The sequence below is a fragment of the Hippoglossus stenolepis genome, chromosome 2 (genome assembly GCF_022539355.2).
Source record: "Hippoglossus stenolepis isolate QCI-W04-F060 chromosome 2, HSTE1.2, whole genome shotgun sequence".
Lineage (NCBI taxonomy): Eukaryota > Metazoa > Chordata > Actinopteri > Pleuronectiformes > Pleuronectidae > Hippoglossus > Hippoglossus stenolepis.
Window position 1 is genome coordinate 5,841,765 of NC_061484.1, and position 27,874 is coordinate 5,869,638.

Sequence of the window (27,874 nt, forward strand, 5' to 3'; positions counted from 1 at the left end):
CTGCTCCCACTCACATCTTATGGCATATCATCAGTATTGCATGTACCTATTATTTTGTACACACATACTCTCTTGTGTGCATTTGTGTCTCAGTAACACCATATCTGTTGGGGGAGAGGAATCACCTGTCCCCCAAAACAGTATCACTATTCCTTAGTACTAATTAGAAAATCTTACTAATTAGAAAATCTTGCAACAGGAAACTGTTGACTTTTAAAAAAAAAAGTGACAGTGAAGAACATAATAGAAAACTAACAAAAGCTGTGTTAGTAATTCATTTGCACGTTTTGCTTTGGCACAGCGTCGGGTCTTTTTTTGCACGTACTTATCGGGTACATTCCTCATGCTTCTTTGGTGGATTTGCAGCCTATGAGAAATAAATTCAATGTGTTCAGAGGATTTTCTGTTACCCATCTTCAGACTTAAGCTACGTTTTTTTATGTATTACCTCTCAGGAGCACTTGTCGGATGCAATCTAGTTGAATACCCCTGCAAAATTTCCCCAAATGTAATTCTACCTGAAAGTTGTTAAAGCTCTGTCAAGGACCTACTTTGTAATCTTTGAGGAGACCTTTGTTTTTGTCCCAATCCTGAAAGTAACAAAACAAAAAACCTGCATATGTCTGTGTGTATTACCGGGAGATTTTCCTTCTATGTGTATGTAAAGTAAAATATAATGTTGTGGGCTGGTTTAACCCAACTCTGCTTTTCTTAGTTTAATCCATGATATTTAACAACGTTTTCTCACCAGCAGTCATTTTGTTTGCTTACACTTTAGACACCAGGATGTGTTAAAGTATCAGCATTGATTTTTATACACAAAGTTGATGTCATAGGTCAGTTTGACATGTATTGACTGATTTTATTTAAAGTGCTGCCTCTGCTGCCTCTGGGTTCATGTTGATAGGTTGTTCACCCGGGACAGAGGATATCTGATCCTGATGAGTAAAGTGTGTGTGGCGGGTCAGAATCAGGTCGTTTGTTTTATTGTTTCATGTTTTCCAAGTAGGTGCATACAAAGGCAGTTTCACAATGTCTTGCTGGAGAACACGATCAATATGTTGCACCTACTGGCAAATGGGGGGGCTTGGTACAATGTTTTGGGGACAGGTGTATTTCCTGTTGCCACAAGTGTATGAGTGACAGTGAGTTAGCAGAAAAAAGGAAGATCCAGGATGCAAAGTTGACCCAAGAAGAGACTTCAGCAGCTGCAACGACCTTCACTACATTTCACATGAATGCAAAAAAACAATCACAGGACATGACAGCAGCAGAAATGTCAAAATGGCCATACTGACATCACCATTGCAAAGCCGAGGCAGACTGTCAACTTTCAGTGTAACATGTAATCAGAATGGATCCCGGACCTAAAAGCTTTGCCGCTCAAACTCATGACATGACATCCACGTTTTGAGCTCTTCATATCTCAACCCGTAGAGAAAATTATACCGGACGTAACCACTGTGGCAGCCTGCCAAGCTGCCAAAGAGCGTTTGCAGGTTGGCAGGTTGAGTCGATGTCAGGCAGAGGGGCTTGACAAAACACTCGTCAGCAAAGCACTACTTCACTTCCTAGCATCAGCTGCTGCAGTGCGAAGAGTTGAAACTGCAACATCAGGACCAAAAAGAAGTTCACTGTTGAACTCTAAAGAAAATGTTTTGCATGTCTTGGCTCCAACGCACGTGTGGAATGCAGAAATACATTTTGAAAACACACAGCAACTGTGCTGTGGTTGCAGCTCATCAAGTGTGTATGGTTGCAACCTCAGGACGTTTGACTTTATTCTGGGAGTCTTAGTGTGTGCTGGTTGCTTTTTGCACTTCACTCCACGGTTAAGACCATTTGGAGAGTGAACTCTACAAAGGGTTTCCTCAGAGCTTGTTTTTTTAATAAAGCTACATTCAGACATTCACTGAACTTCTAACATTTTCCATAGTTGCAAATTCAGTTGCTCCAGACATTTCCCTGAACTTTCCCTGGCAGCCTCCAGAGTAAATTTCCAAGTGAGCTCATTTGAGAATGCAACAAGCAAATGTTCCGAAAATTCACAACAAACAAGTTTACAGGACACATGTTAAACTGAAAAAAATCTCAAGATTAAAAAAAATAAAAGAGGTGCCACACACGTAGAAGATCCCGTCGAAGATGACATCTTGGGAAGACTAAAGATTCGAGAGCTTTTGGTGATAAGGGCTGACATCTGTGTCGATGTGCTGAAAACTAAAATATCTGATCTCTGCAGAGGCATACTCCTGTATGCTCTACCCTTGGCGCCACCCTTGCCTGAATGTTCCAGACATATTTCTGATAATCTGATGTTGTTTCCCACTGCTGTGTTGTTTCTGACCTGAACAATTTCCTGCTGCTTTCTTCATTTGTGCGAGATGAACGCCGGAAAATGTCTAGATCCAATTTCCCCAATGTTTGTCGAAAAATGGCTTGATGATTTCCATGTTCTGGAGTAAAAATAACATAGCGTTTGAAAGGTATAACCAATATTCAAACAGACTGAAGCACTTTGCTTTGCAATTATTCCTCTTGGCCAACATGAAAATAACTCATATAACAAGTCATCCAAACTAATTACAATGCTTTACCCCTTTCCATGCTACTGACGTATGCTTCTTTTATTTGTGTACAGCACAGTGAAGGACCTCTCTGTGTGATAATGCACTATACAAATCAATTTGCCTTGCTTTACCTTACTAACGACCTATCCCTAACATCTGACATGATCCATAGAGGCATAACAGCAGCAGGCGTACCAGACCTTAGTTGTCATGGTTATACGAATAAATGTGCAGTTACAGTTTAGAGACTTGGATCATGGCTTGGATCAAAATGAATAAAATACCTTTGTAATCCAAATAAACACAGGAAAAAACATTGGATTTAGTGGTCATGGGTTGAAGAAACAATATTATTAAGGAGTCACATGTGTCAAGGGCCAGTGTTTTGTTTGGCCCATACAATCACCCCAACGCAGAAATATTCCCCTGCTCATTTCAGTTTTATGAGTCACACGTTTTCATTTGTGAACTAAATAGTGCATGTGTCCAACTCTGACTTCACATGCTCTATATATGGATATTGTTTCCACCGTTTCTTCATTACAGAAAAAACATCCTGAGTGTACCCCTTCTTCATTGTACTTTGATTTAGAGCAACCAGCAGCCCACTGTAAAGCAATGACCTCTTCCCATCAATCTTTCTCTGCATTTGCAGCCTACCTCTCTACATTTATTGGAGCTTTCCAGGACCTGTACAACAATAAACGATCTTCCTCCTTGTTTTTTTTCATTGTACCACTCCCTTTCTTAGAAAAAAGGCAATACATCTCCAATGCAGGTGCTTTCCCTCATTGTTCCTTCATTTAATCATGTTTCTGTGCTGCTTCTCCACTTTTCTTTCGGTTGAACTGCACCTTTAAGACAATAAAGTCACTGCTCCAATTGTGTTTCCTCATATAGACTTAGCTTCTGGCAGTCTTCCTTCCTTTAATATCTGTCAAAGGGCCCTAGCAGCCCTCGGGTAACCAGCAGCCAATATGAATGGAGACAGATACGGGGGCATGGACTGAAATAGTCCACCGTGTATTACAACCCTGAGAGGGGCGGGCGGGCGGGGGGCACACACACACACACACACACACACACACACACACACACACACACACACACACACACACACACACACACACACACACACACACACACACACACACACACACACACACACACACACACACACACACAGGACTGAAGCTAACACATGCAATCACCAACAAAGACGGACACAGATATTAGAGCCCTAAGAGAAGTGCTCTCTCCAACCTCATTGCATCCACCTGCCACAGGTGGATATAGTGTCTCTTGTATCCCCAGGGACAGGCGCACCTAAAAAGTTGTCAGTACGAGTATGAAGAAGCATGTGTGTGAGGGCTTGGATTCCACATGGCGGTGCTCATCTGCCACATGCTGTTTAATCTACAATCAGTTCCAAAAACAAACCTGAAGAAATGAAATGAAACCGCACAGGTGCCAACCCACCTATAGGCATTTTGTTGATATTCTGTATCTGACAGCTACATGTTGGCCTAAGCTATTTGATTCGCTCTTTCACTTTCTCCTCTACTTTTCCCCCTCCTCTCTTAGGTTTGCTTAAGCTGACTCAGGGTCACTTCAATTTAGCTTTTTGGCCCTGAGCATCAGAAAGCTACAGTGGTAAGGTAAATCGAGCCAGTGCTTCTATCGCCATTTACGTGTGTGTGTGTGTGTGTGTGTATCAGATATTTATGAGGTTATATTGCAGTTGGTGGTCAGTGGCCAAATAGAAGTCAAGAGTCAAATGCTCTTTTCTTTGAGTTGTGAGTGAGAATATATGAGTGAAAGAGAAAAAGAGGATGGACAGACAGAGAGAGAAAGAGAAACAAACTCAGCTGCCTCCTGCCACTTGATATAGTGCCAATTTGGAATGGGATTTGAAAATTGGACACTTGTGCTGCCGTCGTGGTTAGCTATTCTCGAGATTTGAAATATCTCACGACCTGTTTGTTCGTGGCTGTCAGCTTCTCCAGAACCGCTCCAGACCAGAGTTTTTGTCCAAAAGGAAGTTGAAGTTTGTTTGCTGACAAGGGATTAAAGCACTGCCTTGATCATTTGTGCCATACCATGTGCCAAAATGTCCAAAAAGAGGGAATGGAAAACATGGGTATTTTGGTTTTGCTATTCTGCAGTAATAAAGCAACCTACAGTTGAGGCTACTATATTGTAATTTGATTAGTACCTACATTCTAATTATTGATTATTAGTATCTGATTATTGAACCCCCTTACCTCCTTTTTCAATTCTTGCTGTGCAATTGCCTTCTATACTTCCTACTTTTGTGTTTTGCCATTTCGCGCAGATGCAGTAGGGAGATATGCTCTCCGTATGCTGCTTCAACTGTACGAGAGCCTGATGACTGACCCAAATTTTGTACATGTCAGATTATGAAATCTGTTTAACCATTTGATACACAACATGGGTCAAAAGTGACCCGACTGAGTCTATATCTTTGCAGTAAATTTATGTTGTCATTCAGTATTTCAGGTATTCCTCAATTAACTTGTTTTTGATCATCAAAAATCCTAATTTAAATTTTTTAAATAAAAAAAACTTTTTGTATCACTTCCCTTCTAATGAACAACATGGGTAAAAAATTACCCGTATTCCTTTCCTATGTTATTCCATGCATGGCTGAGTGTTTCTTAGCTATATCCGTAAAATAATGTATATTATCATTTAATATTGTTAGTTTTCAATAAATATCTTGTTTTTGATTATCACAAATAATTATTTTATGTTTCCTTTCTTACTTTATGAACAAACATACATTTTATATTTGGGTAAAAAATGACCGGTATAGTATGTATTAACTACGGAACACCTGCTATACATTTCACACGGCTGCTTTTGCACATCTGATGCATGTTAGTCTTATTTTAAAATCCATTACTAGTGAGAAAGAGAAATATGTACAATACTAGCTAGTTGACATTCTTTTCTAGCTAGCTAGCCATTGCTAGATTAACAATATAAAACTCAGAGTGGAACAGTATATACTACATAGACTGATGTGCATTTGAAAATATTCTTGTGCTTTTGATTTTCTTTATCCAGAGTGTTAGTATTGCTTGTCCCAACCATTCCAGATTTACAGCTGAAACCTCTGATGCTGAGGACCTAGACTTTGTTCCAAAGGTTCAAGCTAGAGTTCTTGTTCTTCCCTAAATAGGGATGCTCGTTAAGGTAAGACCCATTTTTACTCAATCTATTGGACTGGGTCCGAGTTTCCTCCTCAGACGACCCATCAGATGTCGTCAAAGGAGCCTTATTCATTTAGGAGAGCTGGATTACAAGACACACCCACAACTCCAGCTTGATTCTGTGGAACAAATAGTTCATCAGCTTTAGAGATTTCAGACTCAGAATCAAGACCAAGAATTGGCTCCTCATCTTCCTCAACCTGTTCTTCATGCAGTATCTTTATAACCATTTCAGCTGTAAATCTGGAATGGTTGGGACCAGCAATACTAACACTCTGGATAAAGAAAATCAAAAGCACAGGAATATTTTCAGATGCACAGCAATCATTCTATTAAGTATTAACTATTTCAAGTTTTATTTTGTTGATCTAGCTATGGTAATGGATCTAGCTATAGTAATGGATTGTGAAATACACTAACATGCAGATGTGCAAAAGCAGATGTGTGAAATGCATGGCAGGTGTTCCTTAGTGAATACATACTGTACGGGTCAATTTTGACCCATGTGTGTAAAAGTGATGTCGAAATATAAAATGTACGTTTGTTCATAAGGTAAGAAAGGAAAAATTGAATAATTTCTAATAATTAAAAACAAGATATTTAATGAATACCTAGAATATGAAATGATAAAATACATTTATCTCTAAGATATAGCAAAGAAACTCAGCCATGCATGAAATAATCAGTCAGGACTACAGATGTAACATAGCATTCTTTCTAGAATCTGGCATATACTGGTGTTCATTAAAATGTTCTGTCCCTATCAAATAAATAAATAAAATTAAAAATAAATTCATCCAACTATCTGACGAGCATTTAATCGCTCCACGCACCCCCCTGTAGACAGACCGACTTTCAGCTTTGTTGTGTGTTGTTTAACTCGCACAAGCCCAAAATCTGTCTCAAATTGCCCAATGTACGCCCGGCTTCAGGTGTTTAGATGCTAGCTGTGGATCATTTAGCCACTTGACACCTCATGATTAAGATGCACATTGTATTTCTTACCTGGCAACTCATCGGCTGTATAAGACTTAATCAGAAAGAGAAATAGAGGGTAACAGTGGATGTGTGTGGAGAGAAGACTGCAAATCATTTGAGATGTTATTTCTATTTTTAAGTTCTCGACTCTCCAGTTCGCCTCCATGAGGAGAAGACTTTCCTGCCCAGACAAGACCATCAGTGTCTCGTCCTCTTTCTTTCTTTCCCTCAAACACTGATATGGTTCTCTGGTTCCCAATCAAATGCTCACTTCATTAGGCCTCTTGTCTTCTCTCCTCATTGGCCCTTGGAAAAGAAGGGCAGACAGACATTCACACACATGCACTCAGACGGGCACATTCACACCCCATCGCCCAGTCAATCCCCCCCCACACACACACACACACGCAAACACACAGAGTGGTTCTGACTTTAAATAATGAGAGAGCTGTCACATCAGATCAGTGTCTGTGTCGCGGCATGGCCTGGTGGTCAGCAGGACGGATGGGAGTAACTGCTAGCGGCTGACACCCTCTGGACACATGGGGAAGGAAGAGGAGAAGGGAGGGGAGTGGTGTCTAGAGAGAGAGAGAGAGAGAGAGAGAGAGAGAGAGAGAGAGAGAGAGAGAGAGAGAGAGAGAGAGAGACGGACTGAGCTGCGGTCTGCCGCCTCCCTTTGCAACCAAAGCCTCGAGGGTTAAATGGAGGAGAGAGGAGTGGTGGACAGGGGAGGGAGGTGTTGATAAAGTACTAAGGTATGAGATGAGGAGAGAAAACAAGACAGGAGAGGAGAGGAAGGAAGAGGTAAAAGGAAAGATAAATAAATCATATTAAAAAGGAGGAAGAGAGAAGAGGATTAGAAAGAAAAGGAGTGAAGGGGATAGAATGAAGGGGAAGGAAGTGAGGGGAGATGAAAAAGAAGCAAAAGGATATGATAGGAAAAGGTAAAGGAAGTAAACAAGACAAATGTAAAGAAAAAACAAAATAAGAACATGTGGAAGTGGAAGAAGAGATGAGAAACAAGAAGGCAGGAATATGATATGAACAGGAGGAATAAGTAGAAAAGGAAAGGAAATAAGGAGATAAAAAATACTAACAGGAGAAAACAAGGACAAGGAACAGATAACAGAGGAGGTGAGAAGAGGCAAATAGAGGGAAGACTAATTCCACCCAAATAATGGTGCAAAGCAATACCCTGGAGACGGAGGAAGGAGAGGAGAAAGAGGAGGGGAACAGAATTGAAAATCTGGCTGTTTGTCCGGTACAGGTCAGAAACGATTAGTGTCAGCGGAGCCCACTGAGGCCTCAACTTTGTCTCCGTATACCTCACCACCTCTCTGCACCTCTCTGGCTTTACCGCATTCTTTGTGTTTAGAACGAATGAATTCAAATAGACTGATTTAAATTAATTTTCTGAATCAAAATGAAAAGCACAGCACATCTCAGACGATCCACTTACAGACAGTGCCGTTCTCCTTCAGCCGAGACAAACTTTTAAATGAAGTATCACAGGCTCTACTTGTGTTTCTAATATGCAAGTAAATACGTTCTTTTATTTCTCGCCTGCCTTCGAGAACGCCTGCAGCACAGCGATTTGTATACACCCCACTTTTCTCCTTGTCCCTAGCGTAACCCTTTCCCCACACAGCCTCCAGTTCAGCCCCCCCACCCCCCACCTAGCTAAACCCATCATCTTTATTCAATATGGCCCCTGGTAAGCATTTTAAGTCGGCTTAGCTCGTCAGAAAACTTCCATTTTTTGGACTGAGACTCTCTCTCCCTCTCCCTCTGCATCTATGTATCTCTCTTTATCCAGAGCACACCCCCACATTACACACAAATAAGCAGACACGCACACACAAACACAGAAATGCTGCTTAATTCCTGTTTGCACGAAAAACATCTGAAAAACTACTGTAATATTCTGCCATATCAATTTGACAGGCAAATCAATCTCCATAAATTGAACATAGAGATAAGAATTACCTATACCTACCTAACTATAACACAGGCACACACAAAGGTATATCTGTTCCTGTCACCCTGGGGGGGCTGAGAGATGGTGCCAATAATGGAATTGGAGGATACCGTTTTCTCCAATAAAATCACAAATAGGCATATTCCCCTGAGTGTGGATGTGCTCTGAGAGAGATGTACTCTAATATTACTATGACGGTGTGCATGCACTGTGTGTGTCGGTGTGCATACGTGCCCATTAATACATTTCGGCTCATGGATAGGGGATCTCCACAGTGATTTGTTTACTTGGATTAAATGTGAGTTTTGGAAATGTGTCGTTACACCTCAGCTCCTAAGAGAGAGAGAGATAGTGCTTGAGACAGATGTATGTGTGTGTGTGTGTGTGTGTGTGTGTCTTCAGTGATAACGGGAAATAAAATAGCAAGTAATGCAGAGTGTGTATGTGTACTGTAAGTTTGTGTGTGGCTGTGCCTGCTACCTGTAGTGTTTAAAAGGACTCGTTTCACACTTATTTATTTGACATAATGATCGTATTACATATTTTCAGCTAGTTATGAACTGACATTTATACTCAGGATTAGAGAGCTTGGAATATTTGTCGCAAGTCAAGAATTTGTCACATTATTTAATTAGAAGCATTTATTTATCACTATTGCAGGGGAATTTGTATCAGAGAATATGTGGTGCACACAAATATTCATGACACCAGATGCTTTTCTGTATACAAGGGAACACCATTGTGATTCAGTTGATCAGCGACATGAAATGCAACCACCAGTAACAGATTTTTTTATCTACCTCAGCTCATATGGGTTCAGTCCTAGATGAGCCCTCTAATTGACAACGTTAATGTCCAACCCCATATGGTCCTCCCATGGTGCTGTAAGACAGGCTAGTGCACAATCAATGGTCCCAACTGTACTTTTATTACATATTGTACACTGCCTTAATTACATTACATCATTTATTCATTTTGTATTCAATATTTTTGGGGCTTTTTGCAGAGCCAGAACCTTTGACTTTCATACTCACACTATGCAGATCATTTCACTGGTCAGGACGTGGGTGCTCACATTAAATATAAGCATGGATCCTCTGATTGGTTTTGTCCCCTGACATTTCTAACAAAGTTTATTAATACAAGACAAAGGTGTCCTCACCAATGTTGACAGACTTAAGGAAGAAGATAGTTTGTGTAGTTCTACTGTGCATAAGAAGAAAGAAAATATATGGCTGGAAGATGTTCTGCAGCAACGTTTAGTTTGAACTACAGATTGCCACAGCAGCCTCAGTCAAAACTACAGTTTTAGCCACAGCATGTGAAAATACAATAATATTAACCAAGTAGGACCTATGGTGCAAATAACAATGCACTCTAAAACGTTGTTTGTAAACACAGTTACAATTGTTTTTTTTATTTCTCAGCCTTGAAGACTTGAAATAAAAATAATTGATGGATTAATTATGTGGCTTTCATTGTAATCACAGAAATGTCCTTGAACTTCGTTCATATTTTTTTTTAAACCAACAACTCCCCAAGACCCACACACCAACCCCACTCACTCTCCCTCAAAAAACATGTTATGAACTGAGCATGGTCAGGAGGGTCAGCAGAAACATCGTCTGGGTCTGAATCGTTGTTATTTTCATCAATGAAACACTGCTGTCATCTGCTTCAATATAGCTCCCATAGCCTAGGTCATCAGCAATTATTTGAAACACCACTTAAAAACTTTTTTGCTAGAAAACAAAGAAACTACATTTTCTGTACTTCCTCTTGCCTTTCTCCTAAGCATTTCAGCGAATTACTTATGTATTTCGCGTGTTTTGAAAATTACAACATCTGCCCTAAAGGGAGAAGCAAGCCAACGTAGTACTAGTTCTTAAAGGTATATACATGCACGTGTCGCATCCTGTCATAATGGGCTAAAACAATGTCACTACAATTTATAATAGATTTTGTGACAGCAGCCATGTGGCAGTTGTGGCCCATGGAACTGTTCAAACAGACAGCTGCCTGAAAGCTTAGTTAATCAATCACACCGTTAATCGAGCATCATGAACCCACTTACACTGCACACCAAGCAAAAACTCAGCTTGCACTTAGTGTGCACTCCTGGTGCACTTCTTTACCTTATCTCGTACACTTTGTCTTATTGAACAGACTTAGTGCTTACTTCAAGGCTTTAGTGTTTTCCCTCAGCTGTACGTCACTAGGGATCAAAGTGTCTGCCAAATGAGTAAATGTAATGTAATGTAATGATTGTATGGGAGGTTAAAACTTGGATAGCATGTAGTGTCTGGCCAGCTTTACCTCCTGTCTGCATCAGAGTTGCTGACTGGTCTCTGAACAGCCAAAAAACATCTGAGCTTGGTCTTGGTACATCCGGGAGCGCCATCAATCGGGAGCTATAAAAATGACTGACAACCGCTGCATCCTGAACCTGTGAAGCAGTTGCATCATCACTCCCGAGATGTGCAAGAGGCCCTTGGGCAACTCCAGTTTAGCAAATGTGTTCGTTCACAGAGGAGGGGCATCATTCATCCTCAGGAAAAACCTTAAGGATGTATTTATGCAAATGACTTAGATGGTTGAAGTGATGCCAGATCTGTGTCACTTCAACTTGATGAATTTGCCACTAATAGGATTCTCTAAATATTATATTAGCTGCAGTGTTATGGACACCAGGACAATACCAGGGCCTTAGGTATATAGGCGAAATTGGGCTGAAGGTATAATTTCCACAGTTTTCCTGTAAAGATGGGCAGATCTCACACAGCTCATGGTTTAGATATGATTTGTGGAGAAATCATGATTTCAGCTTTTTGTTCATGGTGCATGCTGTGTTGACGGCAGACCTTTAGCATTCTTTCTATTTCTATAATAAAACATGATAGTAGAGCGCTTCCCAGTAAGGTTTTTTTTTTTACAGAAATGTAATGTGACAGTATCTTGATCAGTTTGATCCAGGAGGTTGTTGTGTGTCAACCAATTCCTTGATACTAGGGTTGAGCCGAATACTTGGATGAAACGAGTATCCGGTACGGATAATGTACTTTTACGGAGCACAAGTACCATCCGAGTAAAACGTGTCAATATCCGTACTCGTGATGAATGAAAATCTTCATTGGATAGCTGTGTCCACATCATTCCTTGATAGGCCAGCCACACTCAGAGCTCTTCCCCTACACAGAGCCTATAAAAAGTTCACTGCTGCTGTGCCAGCAGCGCCACACAACACAATCTTGTCGTTGTCACAGCCACTCTGTCCCCAGGGATACGAACGTGTAACATTGTTATCTATGATCATATATTCTCAGGGTCCACTGGCCGAGTCAGAGTGCACCCAGCCCGGCTAGACGCACACGGAGCGAGCGCTCCTCTCCACTAGCCGAGTGAGAGACAGTAGTTGGCTGAATAGTTCTCTTACTTCTGTGATCAAAAACTTGATCTTAAACTCAATTCTAAGGCTGTTCTGTAAATAGTTTTCTAATAAACAATAAATATAGCAACTTCTGATCAACCCATATCCATGTCAGGCTTAAAATACCAACTTCCGGTTGAGGCCCCGCCCACTTACGGATACTTTAGTTGGTTGATAAGATACAGATACAGATTATAGATAACGGTGTACTCCCTCATCCCTACTTGATACAGAACTAAACTGATGTCCCAACCAACCCAGCAGTGAGCACCTGCATGTTGTGACATCACCCATCACACCCTTCCTGAAAAGGCCAGTTTTGAATGATTACATTAGCAGTGGCCTACACAGTCAGATGAATCCTCTGTTGCCTTTGGTGCACCGATTGCAGTTTCAGCTGCTCAAAATCAACACCAGCGACTCCTCTGTGTTGTCGGAGAAGTTTCAACTAACTGAACTCACTGAATATGTGCTCAAGCAGAATTATACTCGTCTCGTCTTGTATTCCCTTACATTGAGAAGTCTGAACTTTTTATTTACTGTGGAGACCTGAACGTGGATTTTTTTGTGCAGTAAAAGTTAAAGCTGAAAAGAGTTTTCAGCTCGCAGAGAGAGTTATCAAAGGATTCCCTGCTGTTCACCAGCGACTGTCTACACAGAGCTTTAGTCCTCGATATTCTCACTGAAAAAGAGCTTGCTAGTGTCAGCAAGCTGTGCATACACGCTAAACTACACTATGAGTCTGTGTTAACTGGTGGACGTACATTTCAATAGGATCCAAAACTTGGTTTATATAATATTGAATATAGGAATTTATTAATTTACATACACTTTAAAAGATAATATTCTAATGAGTGACCCCTCTACTGCCCTCTGAATAAATAATCATTTAAGGTGCAAATGTGTTACTGTGGGTTCTAACGTTGTGTCTTTTTTAATTAAGTACCAGTCATTTTCACACCTCCCCTATTTCCAGTGTATTCAGCCAAAACAAAACATCTTCGACCTTGACCGTGATGATTTTTAACATCCGAGTATCTAAAACGTCATTGCTGTGATGTAACATAGTTCAATTGGTATGTGTTGACATAAACAATTTTCTCTCAAAATTGCAAACCAGAGAATCAATTCTAAACTGTCATTCCAAATTACATTTCATGCCAAGTACAGAGACTTGAACTTTGCGGATTCATTATTGGTAATCTTGGCTATTACGGCCAAATGAAATTCATATTACCACAGCCCTACTGGGATTTAACCAAAAATATCCCTGTCATATTCTCAGAGAACTCCAATTATGTTTGCATGGCTTTACCTCACTTTAGCTGCAACCTTCCTGCTACAGCATGTTGATTTGAAGCATGTAGTAATGACCTGAGTTTCATTGACTGACAGATTATATTCAGGAATAGTACAACTGCTATAAAAATGCATTAAGCAGAGTGTGTTATACCAATTAGGCTTTCATGTAATGGGCTGTAATCGTATTACCATGTGAGATTGAAAGTATAACAATGCCAAACCATATATATGCATTGATATATTGACATACAGTATTATAATAGACAATGATTCAGACTTTGGGTCTGACACTTTTTATAGCATCACTCATTATGGATTGAACAGGCTACATTTTCAAAAGGTACGTCTAGAAATCGAATAACACAGACCCCACTGCCCCGGAGCAAACCAAGAGCAAATTTAACACATATTCACATCTATTCTCTATCACATTTTACTTTCCATTCATTTGGTTACGAAAAGAGCCAGTGAAAGGCAAAAAATGACGAGGTGGCTACACTATATGATATATAATTTATCTTGTAACTGCAGCCCAATAAAGTGGCATACACATTCTAACATGGCTGCCTGCATGTGGGATGCAGCCACACACAGGCATTTACAGAAGTCAAAGTTTGGACCAATATCAGTTCATTTCAATGGGATGGCAACAGTTAGTGAATTTGTTCCTTGAGAAGAAGCACACTTGCGCAGGGTAATTTTTTTGGAGTCCGACATTGGCAAACTCAGACGGACACAGAGTCTGTTGTCTTGTCAGTGCTCATTTTTAGGTGAAAAAGGGAAGTCAAAAGTCCAAAATGAAGAAAGTCAATTATATTGGCACAATATTAAAGGAAGGGTTCGACCTTTCAAGTCTGTCTTATAACATTAGTCAGTCATACATACTGTTACCTTCTCTGGCCAGTATCTCGGCTCCGAACCGTAGTTGGGAGCTCACTGGTATTTGGCTCGCTGTAACCAGCCGTCCGGACCACTCCGTGAAGAAGGAGGAGGAGACGTTGCTTTACTTGGAACGCGGCCACTTTATTTCTTGGCTATACAGCAGGAGCAACACTCTCATCACCTCTAGGTGGTCGTTCACATTTTAGCGCCTTTCCCACAATACCCAGGTGCACTACATCACACACTGGGCCCTTTCCTTAAAGGGGCAGGCCATGAGTGCAACAATACAATGACAGTTGTTACTTCCACCAAGGAGCTTTTGTTTTCACCATTGTCTGTTTTGTAAGCAAGATTTCACAAAGAAACAACTAAATTGATTTCAATGAAACGTGGTGGAAAGAGGGGACATGGGGCCAAGGAAGAATCCATTCAATTTAAGTGTGGATCTGGATCGGGGGCGTATCCAGAATCTTCTTTTCTTTCTTTAGCATCATTTGGTGCAGATCCAAATAACAATCTAGATTTAGTGAATTTGAATTTGGTGAGTGCCTCTCTGGTAGCTTCTGTAATCATTTCTCCTGTCCACTTCTCCATTCATGCAGTAAGTACGGAATCCTTTCCAGGGGCCCGTAATACAAAGTAGGTCAACATACCTAGGTTAGTTTTTGTTATCTGCCTTCACTGATCACAACATTGGTCATCTTGATAACCTGCATCACAAACCATCAACTGGCTCAATTTACTCAGGATTTTCCTTTTCCACTAAGGAGGCAGAGTCATTAGTTATACGTAACATAGTCAGTTCTTCGACATAAGTAGAGAAGCTGACAATTAACGCAGGTTGATTTGGTAACAGAAACATCACAATCCATTTTCAAGTGAAAAATAAATTTGATCACATGACTAGAATAGAAACACTAACAATCTAACTGGCATATTCATTAATAATCATGAGAAATATGTGTGTGGATAATAACAGCGAAAATAAAAATAAATGTTATTTAAAAATAAATAACAGTGTGGATCAGTGTTCTATTAACAGACAGCGTTTTTTTTTTTTTAAGATTCATCACAGTCTCATGTTGTTCTGCGCTGCAGTGACATAATCAGAAAGTAAAAGAATCACTGTTAGGAATCCTGTCGGGAGTCAAACATGTTTGTTCGGTAAAAATGTGGCTATAATATTTATTTAGTGTGATAAACTCCCACTCTGTTTGTTAGGGGCTCTTTTTTTAAATCAGTGTGGACACATTTGTCACTTTACAGTCAACTCTCAACTGTAGGAACGACGCCTCTGTGTTTCCATTCACCTGATTTCTCAGTAGTTCAGATTTTTACAGAATTAGATGTAATGTGACGTTTAATGTATGTATCCTTTTCTATCTTGTCGTATTTGAAGATGAAAATGAAGCTGCTGCTGTTTTAATGCAAGACAAGTTTCAATCTTCAAATTATTTAACTGTCAAAGCTTTTAATAGCTTTGCTGATCCCCCGAATTTTCATCTGCAATAGTGCCACCACCAGGTCAAAGTGTGTCCAGCACTTTGATTTATGACTAATTACCTGCAAAAGAATTAACATTCCCATTAGCCTCGGCTGTGTGTTTATGCTGATGGGAAAAGATGCCGATAGCGAAACAGGAAAAAGACCAATTATTCAGCCTTGTTGTGTGTTCGTATCATCCCACAGTGATTAGTCTTAACAGAGTACTTATATGAACCCAAATCATGAAATCTATGAAACCTAACCAAGGTCTGGTGCCTCTCTTACCCTCCTATAAGTCGTATCAAGAGAAGGGACAAATATGCATTATGATCTTAGATAAACATCCTTAGATGTGTGTGTGTAGTTCCAATTAAAGTCGCTGATGTGATTATGCTGGTGTTATTATTGTCGTCTCATGTCAGGAGACATAGCTGCTGTTAAAGAATATGATGTGAACGAAGTATTAGTGCAAATGAGTAAATGTTAGCACTCTTATTTTGCCAGGCCAAAAATATATATAATGTAAGGGCTCTGTAAAGTTCCATAAAAGCAACAAAAACACCCTCCGAGGTTATGTGAGAGGAGGCAACCTCCACTCGTAATGTCTCAGCCCAAGAAGCCATAGCTGTGAAGCACTGGCCGCAAGCGCTCTGACCTCCGCCTGTTGGGTAACACACCAAGAACCTATTAGGAAGACAGAGACAAACAACATCCAACCCAGAGCATCATCACAAGGATGTCTCTCTGCCTTCCTGTCAGTGTGCACTGGAATAGGCTGCAGCTCCTCACATGGCACTAAATATGGGTAAAGAAAATGACAGAATGAATAAATGAACACAGTTAAAGATGAAACCGCCTGCAGGATCCCCTTGACATCTCAAAGGAAATGCCTCCTGCACAAAACCTACAATGCTGTCGCACTCATTTATGTTTTAAAACATTGTTTAGATGTGTGTATATGTGCGAAGGGGATGGGAGAAGAACTTGCGAGGAGGAAGACAGCAAACACTTCTATAATGGCTTTCTCCTCCGTTCTGGCTTGTTTGCACTCATCATTCGTTTCCTTCCTCATGCCCCGACCCCTGATCCTGCCTTTCACCCACCTGTTCTATTGTCACCACGGCAGAGAGCTCACCAGCAAGCTTCTAATACCGTACAACAACCTTCAAATATTTTATTTTTTTTCCCACTTCCACAAATCACTGCCTTTCCTTGCACCTCTCAGATTCTCTGTTTTCTCCTATTGCCTTATCCCCATTAATGACAACTCCATCTGTCCATCAAAAGTTTACTCCATACCCAACTCTACTAATCTATTTAGGCATCCACGGGGAGAGGATAGAGCAAGGACAGGTACAGTGGTTCTGATCCAACACAGTTTTACACACACATAGAATACTCATTGTGTTTGTTTACAGCAGCAGCCATTGTTGTTTGTGTGTGGCAAGGGGGGCGTGTTACTGGAACGTGAGAGGACAGGGGGAACACCACTCCGAGGAAAAGTAACATAATGAAATCAAGTGTGATATTATGAAATGAAACTCAAATACATGATGGGAAATAAATAACAGCACTTTGTGTCATTTAATTTGATAGCAAGGATTCATCGAAGGCAGTGGTGTGTAGCAAAACAGGGGATGACATTTTCTACAAATTACAAGCTTTACTTGGTTACGGACAGTATTTCCATAGCAGTTGCTCTGACTCTCAGTTGCGTGCCCACTCCATTTCACTGAGAGCTTTTTGGGTCAAGTGGACCAGCTTACTAGATTGTTTTAATAAGGGTTGAATGATCTTACAATGAACTAAATGAGACCAGGACTGTGTGTGTACAAAAAAAAAAAGCATTATTTTCATCAAACATGGTGGGAATCTCACTTGGGAGGGAGGTGATTTAATTTCGGAGCCGATTGGTCAGAGATCAATGTCAACAGAAATATGCTGCAAAAATATTAATTTTCCAAGATATCTCCACAAATAAAAGGGCTAGAGAGACAATTGTTCAGAAAAGTGTGCCCCATCATATTATGTTCACGCCAACGGCCACAACAACTGATTCTCCAGTATGGGGTACATAGTGAGGTGACCTTCATTAAACGCTGAGTCAACAGGTGAACAGGTCTTTGTGCAGCAGTGGTGGAGCAGCTTCAGGCTTCTGTGGACTGAGTCCTGCTCTTTACTTGCTGTGGCTCAATTACTGCAGGTCACTTTTACAGTTTCAGAAAGAAAAGCTATGACCAGCTTCACCACAGGCCAAAAAGAACAGCCCATTCCAAACAGGCAAGTTGAGAACAGACACTGCACCAGCCAATACACTTTGAAAAAAAGTTAGCATTGTGTGATTGGGATGTGCACAGCATGTGCAGGGTGTGCATCGCCCGTCTGATGCTTTTCGTTAACTTATGTAACTAGTGCAGCAGGAACCCAACAGCAGATGTCAAATGACAGTAAAACCGTTTTAGTTGTAAAAAGGAGGAAGAAAAGGAAACATGCTTACGGTGGGGCGAGGCAGACAAGGGTCCCAACCAGGAAGAGGAATCCAAACTAACAAATCCAAAAGGGAGCAAGCCGGAATCCAAAGTCCAAACAGGGGAAACCCAGAGAGAAACACAACCAACGCACACGGTGACAAACAAAACATCCTGACAACTGAGAACTGATGAGACTGATTGGCTTCCAACACAGGTGCAACAGAAAAGTGGAGGGAAAACACACAGGAACTAGGAAGTAAAACTTACATGGGAAACTCTACTTATTTCAAAATAAAACAGGAAGTCCGAGAAGGAAGTCTAAACTGAGCGGACCACGACAGAAGTTCCATTCTGACTCTAGTTTGAGAAGCTTATGAAGTGGTGCATGCCTTTTTTTATGTTTGTAAAAAGCTGAATGTAACTGATAAGCATTTGTTTTTCTTTTGTTTTTGCTCTTTTATTAATTTTGCTCATTTGTTTGATGCCAGTCCAACATTATTTTAGAATTTTGCCAAGTCAGCTTTAAATATTAATGTAGTCAGCAGCCCAGGTATTACACAGACTGTTATGCAGCTGCCTGTTTTTGAAGTTCCTTGCAGGATATTTAAATTATGCATCGCAACGAAAAAAAAGCTGCTGTACAAATGCAGTCGACTTTACTGATCAATATAAGACCCAACATGATGACAGCAGTGTGAAATTGCAAACAGGGCTTTGAAATAATTTAATTTGTCTTTTTCAATACTGTGAAATCTGAGATGTCTGCTAATCTAATTTATGAATCCTCCTCAGTTGCTCAATGACGTGACATGACTGAAGGTGTTTATATAGATATTTTAAAATATACATATCATTTCGAGATATATATACACACACACACACACACACTGCTGCTAATTGACGTCTGTGTACATAATGTGCACAGGTGTTCTAATGGGCAAACAGACACAGCAGTCTTTATTTCTGTCACTCGCCTCAATCTCTCGACCACTATCCCTCTCTCTCCCCCTCTCTCTGCCCATCCATCATGCAGGGAGGCAGATGATTGGCCGCCTCGGACTGCTCCTCATAACAACAGTCTCTGCATGGTAACTGTTACTGAGGAGAGAAAATTACCAAACCCACCGAGATACAACCTGCTAAAAATAGCTGCCATCAAAAATCCCCACTGCTTGCTACGCCCTGTGTGCGCGTGTGTATGTGTGTGTGTACATGCGTGCGTGTTTGTGTGTGAGCGTGAGCGTGTGAGAGAGAGACAGACAGGATTACGGAGAGAAAGAGCCAGAGAGGGGTAACAGATGACAGAGGGAATGATTGACTGACAGACGGACTGACTGACACACTAAATGGCTGACTGATTGTATGATTGATTTACTTACCACCCCCTGTCTTCACTAAGTAAGTAGCATAAATCAGCACTGCAGCGAGAAGCAGCACTTTAAAAGACTCTGCCAGGCCTTTGGGTATTTCAGGCTTTTTTCCACGGGAGATAAAGTTACTGACACATTACCTAGACCCAAACATATGAAGGCAACTCAACTTCGAAAATACACGGCTAGAAGTCAAGGCAGGAGTGTGTGAATGTGTGTGCGTGTGTGTGTGTGTGTGTGTGTGTGTGTGTGAGAGAGCAAGAGAGAGGGAGCCTGAGAACCCAGTGGCATAGTGATGTGTCTAGTAGGATGAACTGCTTTGATGTGCTCGTATTTACAGATACCACCCAGGGGCCAATATTGTATTTAGGTACCTGCAACTATGTTGAGCTGGGAGGCTGTAATATAATATTTCTGTGTGTGTGTGTGTGTGTGTGTGTGTGTGTGTGTATGTGTATGTGTGTGTGTGTGTGTGTGTGTATGTGTGTATATGTGTGTGTGTGTGTGTGTGTGTGTGTCCATGGATGTGTTTGTATTGTGTCCAACCTCAACAGCCTGGCTTTGAGCTTTTCTTGCCTTGGTTGCTTTCAGAGGCAGATATTGTAGCTATTAAGCCCCAGAAGCCGGTCTACTGTTGCAGAAAATAAATTAACAGGCTAAAATTATGAAATTGGAATGAATCCCTTTCTTACTTTCAGCCGAATTGTTATTCTAGCTCATCATACTCAACTGGTAATCAGTATTTTGGATCAACAGTTGTAATTTGCCGCATTGCGGAGTGGCCTGATGAAGATAAACCAAAAAGAAGGAAAAAAAAAATTGACCCGATGTTGTGGGAATGTGGGAGTGCAGTGTAAGAATTTCAAATTATTACATCAGGTTGAAGATATAATTTTTGAGAGTTCAAGTTCACTTCTTTCTTGTTTCGCCTCTTGAAGGCAACAGGGACAAACAGTCACAGTAGCAAACAAGCAGAGGAAAATCTAAATTCGCACACACACACACACCGACAGACACGCACACAGAGAGTCAGTGAGAGCGGTTTTCGGATTGGAGTTTGTTTTCCCTCTTCGCCTGCAGTTAGGCCCATCATGTGCACTTGAAATGATCTCTTTCACAGTCCAAGGAACCCTTGAAAACTTCAAAACAAACATGCACGAACACATTCTGTCAGCACAATATCAATACATATTGGCATACCGCTGTTGTGTCCTGCCATCTCCGCTATATTCCCTCCTCTTAGAAAAAAAAAGCAGCCTATTCTGCCAGCTGGAAGCCTTAGTGATTATTTAACTGCTCTGGGCTTAGCTTGGCAGCCCGCGAAGGGGAGATGAGGGAGGAGAGGAGACGAAAGAGGGAGGAGAAGGGAGGAATTAGCAAGGGATGAGGTACTTGGGAGTATGTGTGTGTTTTTGTGGATTTTTCTGGGTTGTGTGCGTGCATATGTTTGCGGATGCTCTAAAAGCATTAATGTGCGAAAATTCACTAAGAGCATCCCTGAGCCGATTTTCGAGTGTCAGATCCGCTTCCCGGCAGTGTGCAAGCAAGTTCTCCTTCAATTGGGAATGCTGTGACAGTGAATCCAGCTGTATGGATCAGTCCCTAACATGTGAGATTCTTCATTTGTTCTCCCCTAGCACCCCCACCTCTCTAGCTTCCTGAAGGATAATACAGAAAATAATTAGCAGAGATGCTGTTGTGCTGGAGAGAGAGAGATGAAGCAAAGAATACATGAAGAAATCCTCTCAATATGCTGAGAATAGTAACAATTGAATTCCTCCACAGCTAAAATAACGTATCATAATCCTGTAATTGAGATCCAATTTGGGGCTGCTGGGTGCACTATCTGTGAGTGTTTGCTTCACCATAGAATCCTTCAGAAGATATTTCAATGATTTGACATGGTGTTTAGATGCAAAAAAACATGTTGCCAAAGCAAATGCATGAAGAGTCCAAAGTAAATAATTATTGCTGTGAAAAAGTAATTAACTACTTAGCGATAAGACATGAACACAAGCTAGGGAATGTCTACAATCCTCAAAAAGACAGCACAAGATGAAATATTCTGTGGACAGAAATATAAAGAAAAGCTTGTCTTGTTTATTGACGAGCAGTTGTTATTTCACTAGTTGTGCCACATGCACAGCTTGACCACAGATCATTTGAATCACGTCTTTTCTTGAGAGGGAGAGTCTATAAAGTCAAATTCTACTGTCGTGGAAATTTATCATGAGATTTGAAATAATGAGTTTCTCAGACCGGAGTTGTCTTAGAGGTTTAATTACTAGCTCTGCAGAGGGTTACGCAGTCAGCAACATGGCTCAGAGTGCAACCACGAGAAGTTAAAAAGGAAGGTTTTTATACAATGTGATAAACAGGAATCAAAACAGAAAGCAGACAGGAAACGCCTGCTGTCTGGCATCACTTTATATTTCATATAAATGAGAGAAGTTTTGTACCTGCAATAAATGTTTTAAACTTAATAAATATGTATATTTCAATGAATTTAAATAAATGGAAAGGTTGCAGCTTCGAGCAAGGAGATCATTACAATTTATGGAATAAACGGCTCATTTAAAGATTTAATGGTAAAATGTTCTGGACCATTTCACTGAATGATAGTTTTGCTCTGAACATTCTTTAACCCATATTTTGATATTTTTTTTTCCTAAAGTTTTGTTGAAACATCAAAGCAGATACTGTTGTTTTATTTTATATTTACTAAGTGTATAAAGTGCATACTTTTGGCATTTTTAGTTGATGCAGATACAAAACTGTGTGTCACAAGTTTAGTGATTAAAGCATCAAAGTAAGTCTTTTTTAAATGATAACGGATGATATCAGATTTTTACAGGAAATAAAAAAGGATGATACACATTCTTGCCACACTTTACAGAAGACTACTTTAAAATGTAATTCAATGTTACAATCATGTGAGGCAAACTAAGAACATTAACTACTAATTAAAAAGACTCAACCCCAAATCCCAAATAATAATCATTAAAAAAATGTATACTTTGACAATATCCTTCCAATCACTACATTTCATCCAGATTTTTCTATCAAAGGGAAATTCATTTAAAATGCAATTAAATTGAGTATATGCTTGAATATTCTTCTATATGTTGCCATAGGGACAAGTCAGTACATTGTGTCACTGGAATATATCTGTCACCCCAAGTGACCATGGTTTGTTACACCTAATGATGTTTTCTGAAAACTAATAAGTGCATTGTTATTGTCACTGTTCCAATCATTACAATATTTTCAGTATTAGTCTGCATCATTTAACAAGGTTTTAATAGCATACCTGAGTATGTGACAGCAGAAGCAAATGTTGAAAAAGATGAATAACGCCTGAGTCATCTGCAGGCAAACACTCAGCAGAAAATACCCAAACAATGTGTGTCTCGCAATAAACACAATTATCAGTGTAGAGGAATGTCAGTAATTCAGTTTCCTTTGTTTTCCTGGAAAGGTCAATATCTGTCAAATATCTGTACACCACTCACTTAATGAGTCATTATATAAAAAACATACTGCATTCAGACAACACACACAGAAAAAAAAGTTAGGACTACATTCAGCAAATAAATTGTTGGTCAATTAAAACCCTGTACTTCAAGGAATATGTATGTGGGAATAAAAAGTGATGACATTTTGGCCGGTCTTCACTTTCCACTTTTAATTGGTTGTTACAGGGTTAAGAGTTGGTTTAAGGGTAAGTGTTAGGTTTACTTTTGATGATTAAGGTTAGGGTAAGGGGTGAGGGAAGGATTTATGCCAATGAGTGTCCTCACCAAGATGTATGTACAAGCCTGTGTGTGTGTGTGTGTATGTGTTGGGTTGAGCTAAACTTATACTTAACTTATCCCCTTTGTTCTTGTGAGTGTATTTTGGATTGTGACGCCTTTTTTTAGCTGCTCTTCACAGTGGCCCATCATCGCTGATGCTAGGGTTAGTGGTTGAGATGGTGAGCCTCAAAGGAATGAACTGTTCCATCCAGTATCCTCAGAAGTAACAAGAACCTCTGTGTGTGTGTTTGTTATTCTGTGCATGGGTGTGTATGTCTGCGCCTGAAGATATAAAACGGTAAATATATTTTACCCTCAATGGGACTGTCTGCAAGTATGTTCTTGCTGATTCAGGACCACTGAGTAAAGATGTTGCTGTCTGTGTGTCCGTGTGTGTGTGTGTGTGTAAATGCTGGCACCTGTGCAACAGAGCTCAGGCTTTGAACATTTGTGCCACGCATGCACACACACACACACACACACACACACACACACACACACACACACACACACACACACACACACACACACACACACACACACGGGTCTATGCATGAATGAAGCATAAACACATGTGAATTTGCTGAGTCCACGATCTACAGAGGAGAAAAGAAATGAAGTTCCCCTTTCTCCCACTTTATTTAACAGTCTTTCCTCTTTCTGCCATTATTTCACAAATGCTCAAAAGCCTTATTCATATTCACTTATAATTGAATTTTCCTCACCTTTTTTAAATAACATACAGCCGCCATAACTGCGCATTTTACAATATAATGACTTCCTGTCTAAGGTCAGTGGTTACCATTATGATTTTATATCACGACCATGAGGAGCTTGTATATACAGATCACATACTGATGACCATAATATAGAATATACCCTTAACGTTATTATACAACCCATTACTGGACTTTATGACCCTCGGCACTATTAAAAACTAAATTGGTCTCAGCAGCAAAAAAGGCCGAGCAACTTATTCTAACGTGAAGTCACTTTCTGCCGAGAGACAGGCGGGCAGATGAAAAGTTACACAGTCATGCAGGAAGGGAGAGATGAATGCACCAACACTTCATTTAAATCCAGGCTCTGATTTGATGCCTTTCCGTATGGTCCATTATTTTTTTCTTCCTCGCTTCCAGCTTTTTAATGAGTGTCTTCATTCTGCATGTTACTGTCTGAAACTGTGCTCCAAGCGACATCTTTACACTCCAGTACACATTATAGAGCCAGCACCCTCTGTCCTCATTCTCCGTCGTTCCTCACTTTCTCCCACAGTTGCCGAGTCTATGTCCATCCAATTTGAGAGCCACTTTAAGTGATACATTCCCTCCTCTCGCCAGTATTCAATATTTCCCTCTCAGCGAGGCCGTCTGCTCCTCTCTTCTGACGCCCACTCCACCTTCTCTCATGTCTCCTCTCTGTCTACACTTTTCATCTTAATTTTACCCCTCTCCATGTTTGCTCTTAGTCCTCCACAAATACAAAATATATAAAAACTTCTCAATGTTAATTTATATTGGCAATGCCTCTGCGTATTTGCATAGAACTTCGGAGTTTTTAAGTTTTGCCGTACTTCTCAAATTGTCTTTACTTTGAACTTTGGCGATGGACTTTCTGGATAGTAAAAAAAGACGATTTTTCAAGGTAAGAAAACACAGAGTGGCTTCTCACAGTCCGGCGGGATTATAGCAGGGATGCTATGCTGATGGTTTTCCAGCCCAGATGATTCAAATTTTGATTTCATTCCAAGCCATTATTGTTGTCATTCAAAAGTGTTGGGAAAGATAAGCAGGAAAGGAAGCCAGACTCGACTGAGAGGTAGAGACTTGTGTGGTCAGATGAATGTGCCAAAAGAAAAACATACTGTGCACAGCGAAGCGAATAAAATCAGAAAATACTACTTAGTGTGAAGAAGCAAATGTGGCAATAAATGAATGACAAAATAAAGTACCCACTGGGTTTTCTTAACTCAAAACCACTCTTATTGGCTCATATTCATTTTGTTCACCCATGGAGACAAATCTCAACAGACTACACCTTATTTTTAAGATATATTCTTATTTATAAGGATTAAAATGATGTTTTCTATTGAGTATTTACATGTAACAGTCAATTTTCTCCAAGTAAATTGTAAAACTGCTGTAACTTTTGTTTTTGTATCAACAATGTATTAAATCAGCATACTAAATCTGAAAGTGGTTTAATGTCACCAGACTCTGCAGTTCCCTGCAGCTCCGCAGAGCAGATGAGCGTCACCGCTTCTTTCTGCTGACCCAGCGGTGCCAAACAAACTGGTGCAGATTTAAAACTGCATAAACTCAACATTTGCATAACCACACAACAAAACTAAAACCTTACAAACTCGCCTGCAATACACATTCAGCAGACACACATTCATCTGGAGTCATGTTTCTGCCCATGTGACAGCTGTCAGTGTGTTGGTTTGGTTCTGGGTTATCTTTATTTTTTATATTTTCATATTGTCATTCATACTTTGGTTTATTTTCCCAACTGGGTTTAGACAAAACAACAACTACTTCCTAATGGCAGAACCCTGACAGACAGATCGAAGCCCTACCCCCCTAACCTTATCTAGTACTGAGCATAATCTCATTGAAACTGACTTGAAAAAATCTAAGTCTCCTGCTGGGTATTAACTCAATGTGGATTTGTCAGGACACGTGAAGTGTTCAATAACACACTCATTCATTTAATCCATTATTGATGTCAAATATTGATGAGTGCAGCTTTAAGCGATAGGCACAGATCAAATGTTGTCGTTTAATGAAACAAACTGAAAAAGTGCACTCATATGATCCCTTTTCCATATATTCATTTATTAGGAGTAGAGTATTTTTCTTTTTATTATTTAAATTTTTGCCGTACAATTGTACCTTTTATTCTCCACCTCATTGTCCTCCCCCTGTGCCCCATTCTTCACCAAGTCCTTATTATCCCAGGCCTCAGGTTTGTCTGTTCTCCCAATCTATATTTCCTTTTCTCTTGTTTGCCCTCACCTGTCATTCCCCTTTAAAAAAAAAATAGAAAATCCACTCAGTCATTTCCTTCTTTACTTCCTCTCCATCTTGTCAGGCCCTCATCTTCCACTTCCCATAATTACTCACAGTTCTCAGGTCACCGTGGTATCGTGACTATCAGGATATTCTCTCAGGATATTCTCTCTTTGTCTCCGCCTCTTTCGCTCTTCCTGCTTAGCTGAACTCCTTCACCTACCCACAATCCTAATTTGTTTCCTCACTTGATTCATGCCCCTCTCGCTAACCCCCCCCTCCCCCACCACCACAACCATCATCCCCCACCCAGCCACCCACACACTCATGCACGCACACAAACAATCCGCACACTAGGAGGCACACACTCCCCTCTGTTGTGTCGATTAGTCAGAATTGAAGGCCTGAAGTCTCTGGATGATGGACACATTTGTCTGCTCAGCAATCTGCTGCTGTGCCAGAAGGATCACAGACACATACCCAAATCCATGGATGCACACACACGAGCATGCACGCACACACACTCACAAACAAACATACAGACACACACACACAATCTGTCAATCTGCATGTCGATGAGGAACCCATCATAACCAAGGCCTGAGGTAACCTACTTTTGTTTGCTATATCTGAGTTTTGATTCAGAGGCTAACTCATACTTGCTTTGGTGCACAAATAAGCCAGCACACACACACACACACACACACACACACACACACACACACACACACACACGTACATGAACAAAAACGCGCAGGATATCGATCAATATCCGCGAGGCTGTGGGTGAGTTCAGACACAGAGGGTGTTATCTGTGAAATCATGTTTCAAACTCTCATGTGGTTGAAATATGTTGCTTTTAGTTGCCGTCTTACAAAAAGAGCAAAATGCCTGTCAAACACCATCACAGCTAATAATGTTCTGAACTGAAACATTAATACATTCTCTCACAAAGACAGGAAAGATAAAAAAGGAATTGGCTCAGCCTCTGTGTTTTAAGGTAGAGGGAAATCCACGATGAAACGCAGGATGGTGAGAATTAAATGTCACTTATGAAAAGTGGATTTTCTTTGGTCTGCAAATATTTGTTATTGTAGAATAATCGCTGATAAGAAATACCAGTCTTTCATTTGAAGAAGTTATTATGCAGTAAAATGATAACAAATTCAGAGGTTTAATACTGGAACAAGTAATATTTGTGACATTCACTAAATACGAATTAAGAAGTCGCTAAAGCAAGTAATTATCAAAATTATGACGGGAAATAGCACAAAAATTTTAATTTCTCCCATCATTTGTGAAATAAACAACTATTAGAACAATCTTTCATAACAGTGGTGTTGTCGTCAGTCACAGGTCCCTCAACCCCA